The sequence below is a fragment of the Pseudochaenichthys georgianus genome, chromosome 6 (assembly GCF_902827115.2).
Source record: "Pseudochaenichthys georgianus chromosome 6, fPseGeo1.2, whole genome shotgun sequence".
In the NCBI taxonomy this organism is placed as follows: domain Eukaryota; kingdom Metazoa; phylum Chordata; class Actinopteri; order Perciformes; family Channichthyidae; genus Pseudochaenichthys; species Pseudochaenichthys georgianus.
The window spans coordinates 19,205,036-19,215,138 of record NC_047508.1 but is presented as its reverse complement, the minus strand read 5'-3'; the positions used below and the strand labels follow the sequence as shown (position 1 = coordinate 19,215,138).

The 10,103-nt window shown below is 42.4% G+C and overlaps 1 long non-coding RNA gene across 1 annotated transcript; it reads right to left on the bottom strand.

Annotated features, from left to right (window-relative positions):
- Nucleotides 1-5,209: 5,209 nt before the first annotated feature.
- On the bottom strand, nucleotides 5,210-6,082 carry LOC139433985 (uncharacterized). The gene is made up of 3 exons (XR_011643380.1): nucleotides 6,007-6,082; nucleotides 5,617-5,716; nucleotides 5,210-5,345 (listed from the first exon to the last, which is right to left on the bottom strand). It is a non-coding gene; the product is annotated as an uncharacterized lncRNA (long non-coding RNA).
- Nucleotides 6,083-10,103: the final 4,021 nt, after the last annotated feature.

Here is a 10,103-nt window from a genome sequence, read left to right as displayed (position 1 = left end):
CAGGTACAGTCTTTCATTTCCGCCATGATAAAAAAAAATGTAAATAATAGCAAAGGATGTACAAATTGTCACTAATTAGTAAGTATGTGAGGTGCTGGCCTGTAAAGAAGAACACATAGTTAGAACAAAATCATCTCAATTTAGTATTCAGGATGAGAAAATACTATTTGGATAAATATATAGTCTGAAATCCCAAAAGATGGGGCTAAAACTCTCTATTTAGCAAAACTCTCTATTTAGCAAAGCTCTCTATTTAGCAAAGCTCTTTGCTTAGCCTTTTCCAATCTGAGTTAGTTTTAAACCGTAACGTGCATGCTGTGTTTCTGACTCAATGCAGGTGATGTGTTGGAGAGGGGCTGAGCTCAGTAGACTGACTGTAATGAGTGCTAGCCACTAATTAGCCTGTTGCTAGAGGTAAGGCCTTGTCAACAACAACAGACCGACGGGGCTTTAGCTCAGTTTTAGTCGTGGTGTGTGTGTCCCCTCGCATACATACACAGTGTTGTATCCTAACACACCCCCATTTATATTCATGTGCGCAAACAAGTAAACACACAAAAGCTTTTACATATAACGCTGCAAAACACGGCATGTCTCATTAGCGTAGCGTAGCGTAGCTTAGCTTACAGATCGATGATATCTGATCGTTCTTACAGACTACAATCACAAAAGCGTTTACATATAACGCTGGAAAAAACGGCACTTGCCTACAGAAGATTACGTGTGTTATTATAACTTACTCAATATGATTGTAGAGGATACAAAATACTAATAAATAGGAGAATAAATACTTGTGTTATCGCCTAGGGCGTGGCTTTACAGCCTTCACACAGATCGCCATTACGGCAGTATGTCTGAACATGTTAGCAAATGCCTGATAATTCAAATGACAAAGCAAAGACTGCGGAGCGTACAAAATAAAATGCTACAAAAATATATAAACACCTAACCGATTACTATTTGGGTTTGAGGCGACATTGATACGGCGAAGCTACATGCTACATGCTACAAGCTAGAGATAGCTTTATCAGGAAAAACACCGCTAAATAAAAACTTACAGCTTCAAAATTGGATGTGTCCTCACTGGCCTGGTCCCGGATGGTTGGTATTGATCCCGGGTTTAGCATTACTTTGGAGGCATATCCGTGTTGGACTTGAGAGAAGTTAATAAACATGTCCGTGGTAAAATGTTTGGAACACACAAACAGAAATCTTCCGTGGTCTTCTGGCACATGTCCCTTGTAAATTAAGTCTAGCCACAGATTCATTTCTTTTTCCACTGATGGCATTGCATGCAGTCCCCTGTCCCGAGTCTTGCAGACAACAACAGCACAACGTTTAACTGGCTTAGACATCCTGGCAAGAGCAGGCAAAAACACAGATGTGACTGGGGTGTTGATTATTTAGCCTGCCAATAGCCTATATGCGAATGAGAGGTTTGGCAATGCACGTGGCCGTGGCTCATTCCCCTGATAGGTGGAGAGTTGACCAATAAGCGGAGCACTTCTTTGTGACGTAGAAAAGTATTGGAATCTGGATCCGTTTTTTTCAGATCCGTTGCAGCCCCTTTTTTAGAGATTTGGCGAAGGAGGAAAATAAAGCTTATAGTTAGGGCTGATTAGATTCAGCCCCTAGTTTTGCTGATATAGGCTTAGTTTGTCGGGGGACATCTTACTTCTTCCTTCTCTCTGTCTATACCCGTGTACACTCATGTTCCAATTAACCCAGCTTCCCCAAATGTCTTTCTTTTTGGTGTCTATATACGCTGGGATCCGGAGTCATGGATGATCCTGCGGTCCTGTGTCCTGGATCGCGAGCGCTGGATCTTGAGTCGTGGCTGTGGTCCTGGATCATCGGTCCTGGATGGATATCCTCGTGGATTCATCTTCCTATTATACACACATGCATTTCCAAACATTTGGACTACCTATGTTGCAAATGTATTATCTTTTCAATTTACACACGGCATCTATTGCACGTCTGTCCGTCCTGGGAGAGGGAGCCCTCCTCTGTTGCTCTCCCTGAGGTTTCTCCCATTTTTCCCTTTAAACTGGGTTTTCTTTGGAAGTTTTTCCTTGTACGATGTGAGGGTCTAAGGACAGAGGGTGTCGTATTGTCATACTGATATTCTGTACACACTGTGAAGACCACTGAGACAAATGTAACATTTGTGATATTGGGCTATATAAATAAACATTGATTGATTGATTGATTGATAGAGAGGGTTGTGTTTTCTGACACTTGGTGAGTTCCCTGGAACACCGAGGACACATATTCATGTATAAAAGACGTACAAAGGTGCATTTTGCATGATAGGTCCCCTTTAAGTTTAGTGAGTGAGGTGTGACTGATGGTGATTCAGAACAGAATTATGCTCTTTGTGAGCCATATAGTACCGACTACTGAGTTTGAATCCAACTCCTATAATGCATTTTATGTCTCTTTTCTGCCCTTGTTTCATGTTTCTCTGTAATCCCCTGTTGAAGAATAAAGCATGAACTTAATCTAACAAAAAAGTTTATGTTGGAATCAGGTGATGGTGAAGCTATAAGAAATAAACCAAAAAAAGACAACCTAATTGGTGAGCTTTAGAGGTGCTCGGATGCAAATGTTATTACCTGGATAGAGCCAGGCTAGCCGTTTGCTCCTCTTTCCAGTCCAGTCTTTTAGCAAACTGGCTGCTGACTGTAGCTTGTGTTACTGTACAGAGTGAGTGATTTTCTTATATATAAGTTGTATGGGATACACACACACTCTCTCTTCCTCACGCTTATTTTTGTAATCTTGTCTTTCAGCTGCTGCTCGGCAGTTCGACCGCAAGCTGACCCACAATGGCTTCAGTGAAACTGTGAAGAAGTGGCTTCGTTATGCTCCAGAGCGCGAGGGAGGCATCCCAAGGAACACAAGTTAAACAAGCGCAAGTCTAACTTAGGGTACCCCACCACACTCTGTGTTTTCCTTGTGCATACAGTACAAAGGTTACCGCCTCATAGACAATACTGTTCTTTCATGTACAATAGACTGTTGTTCTTACAGTCTTCATGGAAGACTTGAAGCTTCAGGCTGTTCTTGTTTGGAGTTGCACCAATGGTTCTTACACACCCTCTTTTTTTATGGGGGTATCTTGTGTCACTGTATATTTGCACATACGATGTGTCCTCTGCATTTATTCCACAGCGTTTGGAGAGCAATAACGGGTTAAGAGTCTTGCTCAGGGACGCATTGCTGCCTGTTTTCTAAAAATGTGGGTGGATGAGATCCGCCCGGAAATGCTGAAGGCTCTGGGTGTTGAGGGACTGTCATGGTTGACACGTCTCATCAACGTTGCGTGGAAGTCGGAAACAGTACCGAAGGAGTGGCAGACCGGGGTGGTGGTTCCCCTTTTTAAAAAGGGGGATCAGAGGGTGTGTGCCAATTACAGAGGCATCACACTACTCAGCCTCCCCGGGAAAGTTTACTCCAAGGTACTCGAAAGGAGGGTCAGGCCGATTGTCGAACCTCAGATTGAGGAGGAACAATGCGGATTCCGTCCTGGTCGTGGAACGACGGATCAGCTTTTTACTCTCGCAAGGATCCTGGAGGGGGCCTGGGAGTACGCTTATCCGGTCTACATGTGTTTTGTAGACTTGGAGAAGGCGTATGACCGGGTTCCCAGGGAGTTACTGTGGGAGGTGCTGCGGGAGTATGGGGTGAGGGGGTCTCTACTCAGGGCCATCCAATCTCTGTACTCCCAAAGCGAGAGCTGTGTCCGGGTCCTCGGCAGTAAGTCGGACCCATTTCCGGTGAGGGTTGGCCTCCGCCAGGGCTGCGCTTTGTCACCAATCCTGTTTGTAATATACATGGATCGGATTTCGAGGCGTAGTCGTGGGGGGGGGGGGTCTGCAGTTCGGTGGACTAAGGATTGCACCACTGCTTTTTGCAGATGATGTGGTTCAGATGGCTTCATCGGTCTGCGACCTTCAGCACTCACTGGATCGGTTCGCAACCGAGTGTGAAGCGGCTGGGATGAGGATCAGCACCTCCAAATCTGAGGCCATGGTTCTCAGCAGGAAACCGATGGACTGTCCACTCCAAGTAGGGAATGAGTCCTTACCCCAAGTGAAGGAGTTCAAGTATCTCGGGGTCTTGTTCTCGAGTGAGGGAACAATGGAGCGTGAGATGGGCCGGAGAATCGAAGCAGCGGGAGCGGTACTGCAGTCGCTTTACCGCACCGTTGTGACGAAAAGGGAGCTGAGCCAGAAGGCAAAGCTCTCTGTCTACCGGGCCATTTTCGTTCCTACCCTCACCTATGGTCATGAAGGATGGGTCATGACCGAAAGAACGAGATCGCGGATACAAGCGGCCGAGATGGGTTTCCTCCGCCGGGTGGCTGGTGTCTCCCTTAGAGATAAGGTGAGAAGTTCGGTCATCAGGGAGGGACTCGGAGTTGAGCCGCTCCTCCTTCGCGTCGAAAGAAGCCAGTTGAGGTGGTTCGGGCACCTAGTTAGGATGCCACCTGGGCGCCTCCCTAGGGAGGTGTTCCAGGCACGTCCAGCTGGGAAGAGACCAAGGGGTAGACCTAGGACCAGGAGGAGGGATTATATCTCTTCGCTGGCCTGGGAGCGCCTTGGGATCCCCCAGTCAGAGCTGGTTGATGTCGCCAGGGAAAAGAAAGTTTGGGGCTCTCTGCTGGAACTGCTACCCCCGCGACCCGACCACGGATAAGCGGGAGAAGATGGATGGATGGATGGTCTGTAGTACTGTATTAACAACGTGTCACGTGTTCAGAATCGAGTAACTGTGAAATGTTCAATACAGCTGTATATAATATACAGCGTAGGTAGGCTATATTGTTGGACTACTACATCTAACCCTATACCTCATTACACTTATATTTCCATAAAATGTATACTGTACAATATTTTCACAATGTTTTACCACTATTGTGACAATTGGCTTTGACGTTATTGCACTTTTGTCAAAGCAAATTGAACTCTAAATGTAAACATAAAAACACTGTACAGCACTACACGTAGCCTACAGGCATCTTCATTCATGGTGAAACATTTCTCAAAAATATTTTTACAAGGTTTATTAACAAGGCTTTTTGTAATGTGGCTGTTTCAATTGCATGTGGTTCACCCCGTGTTAGTTGCTTCTGCCACTTTACACAAATAAAAACTCATGAACTGTGGGTCCAGGAGAATCTTTATTGACAGGCCTGAATCGCAAAAATTAGACTCAGGCCTTAGATGAGACCAAAACCTGTTTCATTGGTGGCAATGCACTGCTCTAACTGTGCTGCAAAATCCAAATAGCTCTCATGATGGCCAGGTAGGCGCAGGGTCAGAAAGCAGGTGGACGACCTGGGGGTAGGGATGTTCATAGTTAGTTGATAGTGAATGTGTCTTTAATGTTCTGTCTCATTGATTAAGTTTACCAAATATAAATGATCATTTTGTCATGAGTGCTAAAGGGACTAAGTTTACATGTGAACATTCTGTCAATAAAAATCATAATCATAATTTATTAGACAAATGATAAACAAATCCTCTCCATCAAATTAAGTATGCCTTACACATTATAAGAAAAATATGATGAATTCATAATGTTGGCATGTATTTTGAATATCCCTACCGAGGAAAATCTCCTTTCATCACATGCATCTGCATTCCCTTCATTGGAACGTCCCATCCTACCCAGAAGGTGACCAGTTGTCTTAGCTGTGTTGGGGATGCTGAAGGAAATGGAAATAAAACAATAATTTGAAGAGTAACTGAAACATGATAGCATATTATGAATATGCTTTAATAAAGCACTCATCGGATAGAAAGCCATCGTCCCAACAAAGTTACAACACTTTTTATGGAAGAAAATGAAATAATAAATCCCTGTTTTTAGAACTAGGGCAAAGCCATCTTAATGATATCCTGCCAGTGATGTCACAGGGACAGTTGACTCCTCTTTTGTAAACTTTAACTCTTAAACACACTTAGAGAATGAACAAATATAAAGAAAATCGATTACCATTCTCGATGAACTGGCGAAGATACTCTGCAACCTGACTTTTGACAGTCATAGAGTACTCCCCTTCGTCATCTGACGACAACTCCAAAGGCCACTCAATATGGTCAAGCGCGGTCTGTAACGATAACAGGCAGTGGCAAGCCGTGAGGGCCCTCTAGGCCCTCTGTGAGGGCCTAAGATATTCTAAAATATAATATTTGAAAACATTAAAACAGTTTCTTTTAAATATTATTTTTTATATTTTTTTGTTGTTACATTTTTCATTAGTTTTACCAAAATAACTTGATTTCATTGTATTTAAAATAATATTTCCAAAGAAATAAATCCTTCGAATCTGCCTGTTCAGTTTCTGTTGGAATGTGAAGGGTTAAATGCCATCTCTGCGAGTTAGTATGAAGACGGGAGAGCTTGGTCCCTCTCTACATTCACAGAGGGCCAGCTATAGAGAGGCGAAGTCACGCCCATCTACTTCCGGCCCATGGGACCCCGGAAGCGAAAAATTTACATTGAATTCAATGGAGAGAGAAAACGTATCTTTTGATCCCGTTTGAATTGTGCCACGAACTACACATATGATGTTTGTCAATCTTAAACAATAAGTTCCATGTCAAAAAAGTCACATTTTGTCGTAAAACTGTTGAAATATAAGACTATGAAAAATACGCGACTACAAAGACTACAAATCCCAAATCCCATTCTGGCTCGCGTAAGTGATGTCACAGGCGATAATGCTCCAAGTGGTTGTGACTCGTAATTAAAGCGAAGAAGAAGAAGATGTCATAACTGATTTATTCCCTCCAATAAATAAGAGATTGCTAAAAATAAATTCACTTTTACAAGATGCCTGTGTGCTTTGTACCAGGTTGTAATCACATAAGTGATCATACCACTTGCTCGTTCTATCGATTCCCGTCTGATGAAAGGACCAGGAGTCGCCGGATCAGACATATCAGGTAATACACATGTTGTGCATGGAACACAGTCAAGTTAGCTACCTAGCTAGTAGCGACGAGTAGCGAGCACGTTAGTTAGCATTACATTACTTTAGTGATGGTAGCCTTACCATGAAATTATTATTTTATTACATGAAGTAAACTAAAGCAAACAGATATTGTTCTAAACTGTATTAAAGTAAACAGGTATTATCCTGAACTGTATTGAAGTGAACATGTATTATTTGGGACTGTTTTAAAGTAATCCTATATATATAAACCTTCTTACATACACTTTCCCAGACACCCTGACACACACACACACTACACTCCCTGACCAAGATATCAACACACACACACATACACTTTCCCAGACACCCTGACACACACAATACACTCCCTGACCAACACACAAACACACACACACGTCCTTTTCAAGGTTCTTTTTGGGGCCAATATAATCTCAAGTACTGATAGCTTTGCATGACATTCTTCTGGACGTGTTTCATTGTGATGACAGTAAGGGTGAGTCAATCTGTTTGTTAGAAAGACAGTAGTTGAGTGATTACTGAGAGAAAATTATTAGAAGAGATAATTATTCAAAGTGTTGTTACTTTAAAGTGTTGTTACTGACCTTTTTCTCTTTTATTTCCTTTCCCTCACCTGTAACTGCTGAGACCCTGAGGAACATGCACACTGACCTGCCCTGGCAACCTGATTTCCACTGTACGTAATAGTATTTGGTTATGGTATATTATTTATATACATCAAAGGCACAATGCACCCCCCAGAGACACACATGTATTGAGTGTGATATTTTGCATAGGTCAAGTAACTCAATGAGAGCGTAATATCAAATGACAGTACAATTGACCAATCATATCTTCCCTCTAAATGGGCGGGCTTTCTTTTCGCGGACTTTATGACAAGTTCCGCCCGCTGTGAGGTCTATGCAAGGGGTGCAGTGACGCGTCCTAAAACACGGAAGTAAGCTTCGCTCGGATTCCCTCGACAGAAAGCAGTGGGATTTCTCCATAGGATTTTGGAAAATAGCTCGAAATAAGGTCTGTGGAAAACGAACCTGTTAGATAAATGCACGTTTTGTTCAGCCGGATAATATCCACATGTCTACCCTACTTTTATTATTTTCGAATCATAAATCTAATAGATAGATTTATGATGGATAGATTTATTATTAGCATAAGTTCGTTCATGATGGCTCACTTCAGTGATAGTGATGACATGGTTGCGAAATTATTTTGCGAGTCATTTTCAAGATTGAGTTACAATGATAAACTGGAGTGGCAAAGGATCAGCTGAATGACCCTTAAGTGCTTAATCCAAAAGGACAGGAGGATGGACTTGATTTGATCATCAAAGGTAGGCCTAAGTCATTTTCAATGTGGGCCGCTGTGCCGACTTAACTCATTTGTAATTGTTACTTGGCTGTGGGTGCCCTGTCATGATAGGTGTTTATATAAATGGTGTTGTTTTGTGTGGTAGAGCATAGTGGTAGAGGGTCGCTGTCATTGATGCGTTTTGCACCCCGGGCCGCTGTTTTGATATTCCGCTGAAGTATACGCTATGACGTAATATCTCTTATTTTCTTTCGGGGGGGGGGGGGGGTCAGAGGGCCTAGGTATAAAAGTCACGGCTCGCCACTGATAACAGGTATAAAAAAATCTGTCTTTTAGAATAAACAAAGATCTAGATCAAGGAACATTGTATTTTGTAAAGCTATACCATTGTAAACATAAAATAGTTATGTTGTCCAATAACATAATTAACACATTGCACATGTAATGATCTTTTGCAAAATGTACTTATTAATAGTTCACTTTCATAATATTTTAGATGTATAACATGCTGGAGTCAAAAAGATATTTAACTTGCAAAATGATTACATTTAATATTCTACATTGAATGTTACCTTCGCACTTCAAGCTGTAGCAGAAAGTCTTGGGAACATCATCGGCACCACATCTGCCCTTCCTGTCAGGAGTTGGAACACTTCTGTCTCCTTTAAGCCCTTCCGGATTTGTTTGATCTGGCGCATTGTACGCCCAATTACCTTAAAGATGCAAAATAATTGCAACATTATGTTTATTACCAAGTAAATTATTACAGTATATGATTTACGCTAGTAATAACATAGTTGTTGGAATGAATACATATTTATTTATATTCTAAGCCAGGTTCTTCAATGTTGTCTAAGGACCCCTTATCTAAAGAGACAGGACACTAAAGAAGAGACAGAGCAGAGCAGGGACTCCATATGTAAAACTCAGTTGTGCATTAAACTGGACCTACAATAACATGTTAGGTGTCCTAATAAGCCATGATACAAACTAAGGCTTGACAATAATATTATGAAGACATACAGTAGACATGTGTACTGTTTCTTCATGACTAGGCTGATAAATGTGTGTGTGTGTGTGTGTGTGTGTGTGTGTGTGTGTGTGTGTGTGTGTGTGTGTGTGTGTGTGTGTGTGTGTGTGTGTGTGTGTGTGTGTGTGTGTGTGTGTGTGTGTGTGTGTGTGTGTGTGTGTGTGTGTGTGTGTGTGTGTGTGTGTGTGTGTGTGTGTGTGTGTGTGTGTGTGTGTGTGTGTGTGTGTGTGTGTGTGTGTGTGTGTGTGTGTGTGCGTGCGTGCGTGCGTGCGTGCGTGCGTGCGTGCGTGCGTGCGTGCGTGCGTGCGTGCGTGCGTGCGTGTGTGTGTGTGCGTGTATTTACCGCCATCTGCAGCATTCTGTAGAAAAGTCATTTCCTGTTGTCCACAGTGACCCCTGGGAGGTCCCGTGTGAGTGCCAATGCTGTGACATCCTGCCTGTCAGACTCACTGAGCTGACTTTCTCCATCAAGCTTTGGTAATCAAATAATTATAATCAACGGATTCATTGATATTTAGTCGTAGTAACTCAAACAAAGTAATGCGTTACACATTACTAGTTACTTAAAAAAGCAGTAATCCCTTACTTTACTTAGTAACTCATTGCTGAAAGAAATTACTTAGACATTTTATTTTTCTGTCCTCCCATTATGCAGATTGTGATAGTCGAAGACCTATTTAGTAAACTCAATTTACATGGGAAAGTTATTAAATTGTTATACATACCAGCCCAACTGTCTGTCGGATGTCCAGGTCAGCAATATCCTCCAGCTGTATT